Below are 10,744 nucleotides of genomic sequence, written 5' to 3'. Positions count from 1 at the left end.
ACAATCACTGAGTTCTAACTAAGGAAGCTGAGTCACTGGTGTAAAAACAGCTTTTGTTCAAATTTTTAAGAGACTAGTATTATTTTCCTTTCACTGGTAAAACTAAAAATCTATGAAAAGGAGAAGAAATGAAGAAATGAAATCCACATTTAGTTAAAAATAAGGAGCATGGGAAAGCAACACACATAAGCAAAGATTGTGCAGGGGCATGGTGGACTCGTGAGGGTGCCAATATTTAAGTATGATCATGTGTGCAAAGAATTAGACTGTCAACACTGACGAAGGTGCCATTGTCCTTGAAGAAGAGATGGAAGTTTTATCAAACGGCCATACAGTTCAGTTCACAGATGAGGGGGGTTGCTGGGGCAGAGCGTCGTATTTACAGAACATCCAGGAGAAATGTTTTGATAAGAAGCCTGTGAAGGCCATATGGGGGCGTCTGAATTAGACAAACAATACATATTTTGGTTCAGGCTGGCTGTGATTTTCCGCCTGCCTTCAAAGTCTTACTGGCATTCTCAATTTCAAATCCAAATAGCCAAATTTCTGGTACTTTCAGTAAATCCTAAGCTAACAACTTTCTCCAAGATTAAATCATATCACCTTTGAGTCCGGGAAACGCAGCCAGCCTGCGATTCTGTTCAAGGATCGCATCCAGCTTGCAATTCTGCTCTCTTAACATATCAGTCTGAGTGCTGAGAGCTCTAAAGATCCCTTCAAACATCCTAGGCAGCTTTGGAGTGCTTTGAACAGCTGCCGATGTTTTACAAATCTTTCGATAAGCCAGGTAGCCGCCAACTCCAAAAATCAGAAATCCTGTTATCAGAAATCCAATTATGTGCAAATCTTCCACGTCCTCGACTGACATTGTTGTCAGGCACATAATATTCCACTGCTGCCAGGAATCCATTGCGTATCCGGAGAAGAACGTCCCGTCTGGACAAGAGGGTTCCCCTTTACCCTGTCTTACCGTCGGGAAGATTTGATCGATTGAGTTGAGAGACCAGCTGACCAAATCCATAATGAACAAATTAGGAGAATATGCGAACAGAGGTTCTAAGAAAAACATAGACAAAAAGCTGAAGCAGGGCAAAAAATGGGGGTGGATCAAAGAGAGAGTGAAAAAGCATTTGACCCCACCGAGAGCAGAAGAGAAAGTGAAGTAAAGAGACACAGGTAACTTTAAGAAAATTCTAACAGAAAACACAGATATCTCCATGGCCACCGGCCATTCCAAGTGGTTACTGCCTGGAAACCTGCATAAGGGCTGTGTGATGGCACCATGGAACCAGCTGTATGGAGGTCAGCAAAGGCAGTAGATCTGATGGATGTTGGAGATTCCGAGCCAAGCCACCTAACTGATTTTGTCACACTGTGGAAAGTCAAGCAAGAGAGAAACGATTTAGAATTAGGGGACAAAGATCCCATCGTATCTTTGCAAGTACTAAAATATAGCACACCTCACAGTGGAAGCATTGCAGATATTGGACTGGACAAGTTTTTCTGTCACCACTGGAGTCATACTCAGCTGCATGTGTACAAAACATTGTCAAGGAAATGTACTCCAAATGGCTCCTTCCCTTTGCACTTCCCTCTATTTAAAAGCTCACAGATTTTCATTGGCATTCGCTGGTTCCTCCCATTACGTACCCTATGTCTTTGCCATGAGTTCTTCAATGTCTGTTGCCCGGATTTTCTTGCTCCTGCGTTCATCCTGTTTATGTTGTTCACCCGCCTGAGTTCCTGTGCCTTGGTCAACTGTAAGTTTATTTTTGCCGTTAAAAACCTTTCTTCAACTCCACTCAATCCTGCATTTGAGTCCTGCCTTAAACTCATTATGACAGTGACGTCATTGGCCGAAATTATAATTCATAATATCACAGAAACAAAAGCAGCACAAACAACAGTTTTAACAGCACAAACCTGCACAAACGAAGCACCAACCATTCTGTCTATTTACCGGAATTATTCATGTAGGTGGGGTGTTAGCTTCACTCAGCTATCTTGGGAGATTTCCTACACATCTCTCTCTGTTTTCTGCAAGATTACTCTGCATAAAGACCACTAATGCTACAAAATCTTTAAAAAAAATCTGAAAGTGCTTCACAAAGATAGAGCATTAAAATACACTTCACCATACATTTTGTAATAGAAATAATTAGGTGAAGTTCTGAAGTTAAAAGTTTTGGTATGAAGGATGCATAGAATTCATATTTTGCTTTGCTGCAAAGATGCATTATCAACATTTTTAAACAGTTCCAAACCATGCAGCTAAATCATTTACTTTAAAGACCAAATAAACTAAGGACATTATTATAGTATTGTCAGTGTAAGATCTTTGTTAAATCTAGAACGTGTTGTAATTGTATGTAAAGTAGTAATTGTTAATTTATTTTATATAACTACATGAAGTCATTTTGAATCATTAAATTGTGAAAAACATTAAAAAAAAATAGAAAAGAAATGCACGGACAGCTCTGGAATTTTTGTTGGATACTTTTATATGACATATGTGTGCCTGCTTATTTTGAATAATTTTGCAACTGATCTAAGAACTATTGACAGATCAACAAAGTGCTGAAAACATTGTAGGGGAAACTGGAAGCTTGATGAGAATATGAGAGGAAGAAGTCACCACACAAGAAGAAATTCTTTAAGCGTGGTGTGGACTGGAGTTGACTGGAGTGGACTGGAGTGGACTGGAGTGGAGTGGCATGGCGAAGCAGTACCACGCACAACCCATATACAGAGGCTTCAGTCCTTGATGCAGCCATCCTCTTTCTTCACCCCACTTCCTGTCTCCCTACTTCCAAATAACAAAAAATAAAAAGGCCACCATTGCCACAAAAAAGAAGAAATTCCTTAATTAAGAAAAAGTGCTAAGAAACTTCATTGCATGTAGTGAATGTTATTATATTGATTAGGTGACATGTATGTGCAAGTTCTTAACGCATCATTCAAAACTCATGAGTCTCCTTAAGGACTCAGTCATTAATGAGTTATTGTCTTTATTAACTCATTCCTTGATTTTTCTCTACTATTGCCAGCTAGCCAACTACAAAGAAGAGAACTTACACCATATGCAACTGTGCAACTGCTATTGCAACTGTATTTATATTGATATGTCAACTTAGCTACGGTATTCATCCTATAGTAAAAGCAACTTAACCCACCGTTTCGCTCAGTAGCATAGCACGACAAACAGAACTGAAGAACCACAGATTTTGTGAGTCATTAGCTCAGAAGCATAACAGCACTAACAGAAATGAAGAACCAATCATTCTGTGAATCATTAGCTCAGAAGCATAACAGAACAGAAGAACAACAGACTGAAGTAGACTGAACAAAAACTGTTCAAGAAGTTCTGTGATTTAGTGATTTAGCAACACTCAGGGTTACTGACTCAGTGACTCAAATGACTCAAAAATCCGACTCAGTTTGGGAAGTGACTTACCTCGAGTCAGTAAAAAGAATCGAATTTTCCATCATGCCATCTGTAGTACACATTTGTCAGCATCAACTCCTGATGAATGGTAGAAGGAAAAGCCAAAAATGACTAGAAATTATTTTAACAGATAATTAATGATAATAATAATAATGATACATTTTACTAGGAGCCTTTCAGGACACTCAAGGACGATTTACAGCTAAAGCCAGACATACACTAAAATCAAACATTAAGATAGAAGTACAGTAAATTAGAGCTTATGAAAAATGTACACCAGGGTAAGTTAAGAACGATAGGCCAATCTGAAGAGATCGGTTTTCAGACCAGTTTTAAACAGTGAGAGGGAGGTGATATTTCACAGGTCAGAGGGCAGCGAATTGCAGATTTGTGGAGCAGAGCGACTGAAGGCCCTGCAGCCCATGGTGGTAAGGCGAGCAGATGGGACAGAGGAGAAAAGAGGAGGCTGATCTAAGGGGGCAGTGGGGATGGAGACAGGTAGGTCAGATAAATATGAAGGGGCGAGATTGTGAATAGATTTAAAAGTGAGTAGAAGAATTTTTAAAGATGATATTTGAGTGATATTTAATCGGGAGCCAGTAAACTATGATAGTGATGTGATTGTAGGAAGGGGTTTGGGTGATGACACAGGTGGCCGAGTTCTGAACCATCTGATGCTTGTAAAGGGATTTATTGAGGAGACAATCAGATTTGGAAAGAGTTTTTTTTAGTGCCAACAAGGATGAGTTCTGTTTTTTCACTGTTTAATTGGAGAAAAGTGTTAGAAAAACAGTACTTGAGCTCACTGAGATAATTGGTGAGGTTGGAGGGTGGGAGCGTGGAGTTAGGTTTGGTAAACAAGTACAGCTGGGTGTCATCTACATAACAATTAAAATGGATACCAAATATACGAAAGATGTGACCAAGAGGAAGAAGGTAAATACTGAGGAGGAGGTGCCCAAAGACTTAACCTTGGGGCACACCTGTAGGGATGGCGCTAGAACTGAGAATGAAGACTTATCCACCTCAAACTACCAGCATGAGGTGTATAATGTCACCTGCCGTTCTGGAGTATGTAGGAAAGGATATATATCAGCCGAAAACACAAGTAAACATGCCATCAGAACTATACTCATCTATGCTTGATTATATTCAAGTAGCGCAACTTGCACTTATCCTTCACTCTCTAAAGGTGGGGCAGACACTACATGACTTTAATAGTCATCACAGATTTTGAACAGACTATGTGTTCACACAGACAGACTGGATTTTGTTTCACGATTGAAAAACTGGGGATCATACACCTAACAACTGCGCCTGCTGCTGGATCACAGACTACATGATTTTTCACATCAACTAAAGCCAAGTGAGAGCATCCAACTCTCATTAAAACTCTCATTAGGTCAACATTTACAAGCAGGGGTCCAATCAAGTAATTCCAATATTAATTAATCCAATTAATTAATCCAATATTAATTCCTATTAAGTAATTCAGCCAAAATCAAAAACTGTTTTGACATTTTATGTGCCTTAGCTCTATTACCTTCTCTATCTGCTGTCACTTGCTCTGCTCTCCTTTTTATCCTCTCAGCCTCAGTCGTCTTACACACCAGGCAATGTTCATCCGCTCACAATGCTCTGCCCCTCCCTCCCATTTCAAACTCTTCTGAAAAATGTTATTTTTTTCAAATGTGTCTCTTAGAGGGTTAAATATTATATAAATATTTGTTACAATAAAAGGCCAAATCTTTCAAAAAAATTTAGCTAGCTTTGTTTAAAGTTGATGTTTGGTGCCAGCCACAGTCCCCTTTATTTATTTTTTTTCTTTTTACTATTTTTGTGGTGCTAGTGGCCTTTATTTTTGTTATTTTTCAAAGTAGGCAGACAGGAAGTGGGGTGAAGAGAAGGGAAAAACTTGCAACATACATCCCTGGGGTCAGGACTTGAACCTGGGACAGCTCTGTTGAGGACTGTGGGTTCCATATATGGGTCACATGCTCTACCTCTACTCCCCATGCTTCACCCTAAGCCCTTTTCTGACTCTTGTACCTCCTTTTGGTTTAACCAACACTCTCCTTTCTTAAACATTTCATCCACAAACACTCTCTCAATGTAGTCTCTCATCATACACTTAGTACTTACTGGGCTTTCCATGGAAGCCTTCATAATGTTTCACCACTCCAATTCCTTGCCTACAAAGCTTCTTTTTCCATGGCCTCTACATGTGGAATCCTCACATTCTGTTCCCTGCCTTTCACCTCTAATTAACCTTGTTTTTCAATACTAGGGAGGGTTCTGGCCTGTCCAACTCACTTGGAAAGTGAACTCCAGCAAAATATAATCAGAATTACCCTCTATTTCCTTTCCATCTAGCCTTTAGTTTTAGGTGTGGTCAGCTTTAGCATTCATTCTTTTATCTCTTATATCAACCAGAAGTCCTCAACTGCTACTTAAACTGCAGGTGTTTTAACACACACTTTTGGCAGGTGGAAGGGTTTTTATAGTGCAATGTAACTCTCTAGACAAACAACTGTTTACTTAATTCCTCTATAATTATATCTGAGCAGCAATTACCCCTTTAGCATTGTCCACACTAATTTTTGGACATATAGGTAGCTTGATGCCATTCGCTGATTCTCACAGTTTTAGTACTTAAAGTGCCAAACAGCATTAACGGTGAAACGAGCTGCTGAATGATTCATTGTTTTTGAGGACAATTTTACAATACAATTTTATTTTAAAATATCAATCACCCATTCTTTCTTTTTTCTTGAGATGCATGTACTTATTTGTCAATGTGTAATTTTTCTACTGGGGCACGTTTTAAAATACTCAAATATCTTTATTAAAGACAATTGGAGTCAGAAATGTTTACTCATCTCTTCTTGCTGGCCTATAGCAGCCTAGCCTCAATAATAAAAATGAAAAACAAAAGCTCTTGAAGATAATACATATGTATTTGAAAAAAAAAAAATCAGTACAGAATTTAAACCGTATGTACCAGTTTTCCTTTATGTTTGCAATTAATCCTGTCACATGGCAACACATGATGTTTTTATGCCTAAACCTTAAACAGTGATTTGGGCATCTAGAAAATGTCCCATCTAGGTTGGTCTATCTAAGATTATAAAGTCTTAGTTTGCAGAGAGGCTACAGAACATCAAAATAACATAATTGTACAAAAGTATCAGTAATGAGAAGGGTTCAAAAAGATTTTACAGTCATTTTATACACCATGGCACAGTAAAGGCATTCACCAATAATTGCAGAAAATATAAGACATCAGGGACATTACATCGACTGGTCGTTTCTTCAGATTTCCAGCAAGTACTGGTTGCATTCTACATGTAACAAAGCTTTGCTCCAAGGAATAGGTGGACATGATTTTGAATTTAATTTAGATCTGGTTTGATTGTCCTCAAAGTGTCTACTGTTGCAAGAAAGAAATGCCGTTGACTTAGAAAAAAAAGCCTAAAAGGCAAAAATAGAAGGCATTTTAAAACAGGAGTGAGACTGTGATCAAACACAACCGAAGTGAAAAATAAAATAGTCTGGCAGGTCTTACATACACTGGATGGCTGTTTTTAACCATACACACATTGTTCCCCATTGTTTACCTTGATTTATTTTTTTAAATAACGAGACCAGGAGGGGTGAGCACATCCACAGAATCTGAGTTTGGCAGGTGGTGGTAGACAGAAGGTCTCTCTGTTGCCTTTCTTCCAGGAATGCAGTTTGGTTAAGCTAAAAATGTTGAAGGATGGATAGATAACTGAGCGTCAGGTAAGTGGTTGAGGCATCCAAGCACCTGATATCAGGAGATCTGCCAGAGGAGCTATGAGGAGATCCACAGAAGGGAAGTTGAGAGGTTTTCTCCAATGATTGAATGAGTAAGTATTTAAGCATGAGTTACAGCATTTTCACACCAAATCACAGCAGTGTGAACCTATCCTGGACCCTGAAATGGACCAGACAACTATACTCTGGCATGGTTACCACTGACGGTCTCGGCATGGTTCATATGGACCCTGGAGCGGTTCATTTGCAGTGTGAATGCATGCCAGGCTAGCGTATCAAAAGCAGGAAGAGAGGAGGTAACAGAAGAGCAGGGCATTTGAGTAGAAGAAGTAGAGGAAAAAAGAAGTAAAACCGCTAATCCGAAGGCGAAAGAGTACGAAAATGTCTTGGACTAAAGTCAGAACTGAGAGAACCAAGTATGCAGAGAAGGTAGGCTTGATAACTACGCTTAGTGAGCAAACAATCTGGCACAAGAAACTCTGAATTTCCCAGATCTGCTCGCTTCTGCTTCACAAAAGGCTGGGTAACACATCCTGGACAGCACACTTCTGAGGTGAGGCTTCCAGCTGTTTTGAGTGGACCGTAGCGTGGAACTCTTAGTGAAAAAGAGATGAGGTGAAATCTGCTTTTATTTAAACAAGGGTTGGTGTAGCAATGTCATAGTTTTACAAAAGACATGCAGCCCTACTCTGGAGTTTTTGTTTTGTAACCTTTTTTATTCACCAAGGGAGTTCTACTTGTTTGCTTTGGCTCGTGTTTACATTCCACCACCTTGCATATCAGAAGCCGAAAAACAGCTTGCATGAGCTGACAACAGACGCGGAGAAAAAAAAACATCCAGACTCTCATACTTTTCTTGAGAATATTGACAGCGCAAACCTCTCTAATAAACGTCCAAAATACAGACACTATATTAAGTGTCCAACCAGGGATAAAAACACAGTGGACCACTGTTACACAGCTTTAAAAGATGCATATCGCACTGTCACCAGGGCCACTTTGGGACTTTCTGATCACAATCTGCTTCATTTCACTCTAATTTAAATTTAAAACTTCTAAGTCTGTGGTTTAGACTGTTAGGACATGGTGGATGGAAAGTAGATCTTACAAGCCTGCTTTGACTGCATAGATTGGAGTGTTTTTGAAGCTTCAGCCAATGACCTGAATTAACTTGCTGAAACTGTGACATAAGACATCAGTTCATTTGAGCACATGTGTGTACAGACCAAGACCTTTTGCACACACAACAACAAACAATGGTTCACTTAATATCCGAGGAAGCTCTGTCAGACTAAGGCAGAGGCTTACAGCAGGGCCCTGTATAAGCAGGCAAGAAACAAACTGACCAAGGAGATCAGGGCAGCTAAGACAAGGTACAGCAAGAAGCTATAAAAAACTGCTTCTCAGCTAACAACCCTGCTGCAGTTTGGAGGAGCATGAATGACATCAGTAATGCTACATTCCAGTTGTCGAAAATTGGAATTGCTGATCCCCGAGTAGGAAATATAAACCATAAAGACACCAAACATCGGAAAGTCAGAGCAACATGACAATACTTGATTTCTGGATTCAAGATGGATGCTCTTTGCTTTAACAGTGAGTAAAATTTATTTACTTTGACTGTTTTTTAAGTTCTTCATTATTTATGTAACATTTAGTCAGTCAAACACATACTACTCCCAGTGTTTATAATATGAGATGTTTCATCACTGTTTTTATGCACAAAATACCACCTAGGACAATATTATTGTCATTGTTCTTGTAACAGTAGCCATAGTGGCGAACACACGACCATTGAAGTATACGAGCATTCATGTACTTTCAAACAGGTGGGAAACTGGAATACAATCAGGTCGGAGATGGCATTACTCTGACTTCCAAGTTTCGAGTTCCAAGGTAAATGGAAAACCTACAGGAGCCCGTCCATCCATGCTGTGATGCCCCCCCCCCACTGACTGACAACCTCAAAAGCTACTTCTGCTGGTATGAAAAATAGCCATTTAGACCTCCAACCCATTCACCCACACCCCACTTCCACACAAAAAGACCACCTACACCCCCTGCCAATCCCCTCCCCTCTCCCCTCTGAACCCATGCCTGCACTAAAGATCACTGAGGAATATGCAAATAGACTCTCTCAGTGTCAGAAGACCAGATAAGCTGCAGGACCTGATGGGATTTCCCAATTTTGCCAAAAAAATCTTGCACTGACCAACTGGCCCCCAGCTTAACACGCATCTTCAACTAGTCACTTGAGCTGTGTGAGATTCCCTCGTGCTTCCAGCAGTCCACCATCATCCTGGTTTCACAGAAATGCACCAACACAGGATTAACCTATTGCCCTGAAGCCTGTGTTCATTAAATCCTAAGAGGGACTGGTGCTGATGCATCTGAAGGACATTCAACCTGTTGCTCAAAGAGCCCAACAGTAGGTAAATGTTAAGTGGTTAACATTGTAGTCATTTTTTAATGTCACACTGTAAGACATCATTTATTGTAATAAGTTAAGCAGACACGTTCTGTCATGAGTTGAAGGACTTAATGTTCTGTACGCTTTCTACCTTTAATAGAATAAATCATTTTAATCATAAGACTGCTATTCTCCCCTGGGCATTTGGTCCTGCTTAATCACAACAGATGACAATTGATGTCTTATTGTTACATTAGAGCATCCTCCCCAAAGAGGTTTTTTTTAATTCTTAATTATTCTGATACTTTTGTTCAAAATAAATAAAAAAAGTACACTTAGAATATGACATTTGTTTCTTTTGCCAATTGGACCATACTTGTATCAAACAGTGATCCTAAAACTGTGGTATGTACCATATCTTAATGTATGTGCACAGTTATTACTCAATTTAAACTTGAAAAAGGAATCCCTAAAAGAATATTTGTTTTTATATTCTGGTATGTATTATTCAAAAAACAATTTGTCACATCAACTGATAAACCTTGAATTAGGAATGTATGCATATATAGGCAAGAATCTCTAAAAATGAATGTTGTTTTGTACAGGATTAGCTGCACAAACAATAATTAAAAAAAAAAACATACACTTTTTTCAGCTCACCTGTTGTTCAGGTACCTGCATCAGCTTAAAAAAAACAGGAACTTCCAACAGAGAAATAAGCTGCTTTTAATTCCTCGTGTGCAGCACTAGGAGACTGATAGCATTATGTTGACCCTTTCAGGTTTTGGATGAAAGGCTACTCTGTTGTTGGTCATAAAGATTAAGATTAATGGTCTCCCTCAGAAGGTTCTGCCCTAATTATTCTGCCTCAGCAACAAGAGCCTGGCCCTTTTAGGAAGCCTTTCTAAGTGGAAAAATAGTAGAGACTGTCTGAAAGCATATGATTCTCTTAAATATATCAGAATTTCTATTTCTAATGTGAACAATCCACAAAAGCATTTGCAGAAAGATGCCACAATGTTTATTCCAGGTTTGGACTTGCATATTTTGTAGTGTTGCAAGAGTGACTGTGATAAGTTATATCTACAGCA

General features: G+C 39.2%; 1 long non-coding RNA gene across 1 annotated transcript; it reads right to left on the bottom strand.

The window, feature by feature from the left end:
* Positions 1–868: 868 nt before the first annotated feature.
* On the bottom strand, positions 869–2,152 carry LOC124856090. The gene is made up of 3 exons (XR_007035251.1): positions 1,651–2,152; positions 1,461–1,528; positions 869–1,372 (listed from the first exon to the last, which is right to left on the bottom strand). It is a non-coding gene; the product is annotated as an uncharacterized LOC124856090 (long non-coding RNA).
* Between the last annotated feature and the right edge of the window lie 8,592 nt (positions 2,153–10,744).

The sequence above is a fragment of the Girardinichthys multiradiatus genome, chromosome 20 (genome assembly GCF_021462225.1).
Source record: "Girardinichthys multiradiatus isolate DD_20200921_A chromosome 20, DD_fGirMul_XY1, whole genome shotgun sequence".
NCBI lineage: Eukaryota > Metazoa > Chordata > Actinopteri > Cyprinodontiformes > Goodeidae > Girardinichthys > Girardinichthys multiradiatus.
This window is presented reverse-complemented; position numbering and strand designations above follow the sequence as displayed.